We start from the raw sequence: 359 nt of genomic DNA, 5'->3' as shown, positions 1-359 counted from the left end.
GCAGATATCTATACTTGTGATATAGGTTCATCTGCCAAATTAATTTTGCTCTGTAATTTTGTGTCAGCTATTATGGCTTTAATCTGTATTGTTTTGACCGTTTTCCCTTCCACATTTTTCCATCCTGCAGTGTAATCCGGACAGCACAAACATATCAAAGGTCTCAACTGAGCTGCACAAAAATATTCTCGTAAACATGGAAGCCCACAACCCCCTTTTTCCTTTTTTAATTGTAAAGTTTTGTATTTGACTCTGGCTTTTTTCCCTTTCCAAATGTATTTGGACAGCATCTTATCCCATTCTACAAATTGTTTTGACGGTACGGGAACTGGCAGGGATTGAAATAAATACAAAAATCG

Source organism: Poecilia latipinna, unplaced genomic scaffold, assembly GCF_001443285.1.
Source record: "Poecilia latipinna isolate Pla-1442-1.1 unplaced genomic scaffold, P_latipinna-1.0 Scaffold34, whole genome shotgun sequence".
NCBI classification, from domain to species: Eukaryota; Metazoa; Chordata; class Actinopteri; order Cyprinodontiformes; family Poeciliidae; genus Poecilia; species Poecilia latipinna.
This window is presented reverse-complemented; position numbering follows the sequence as displayed.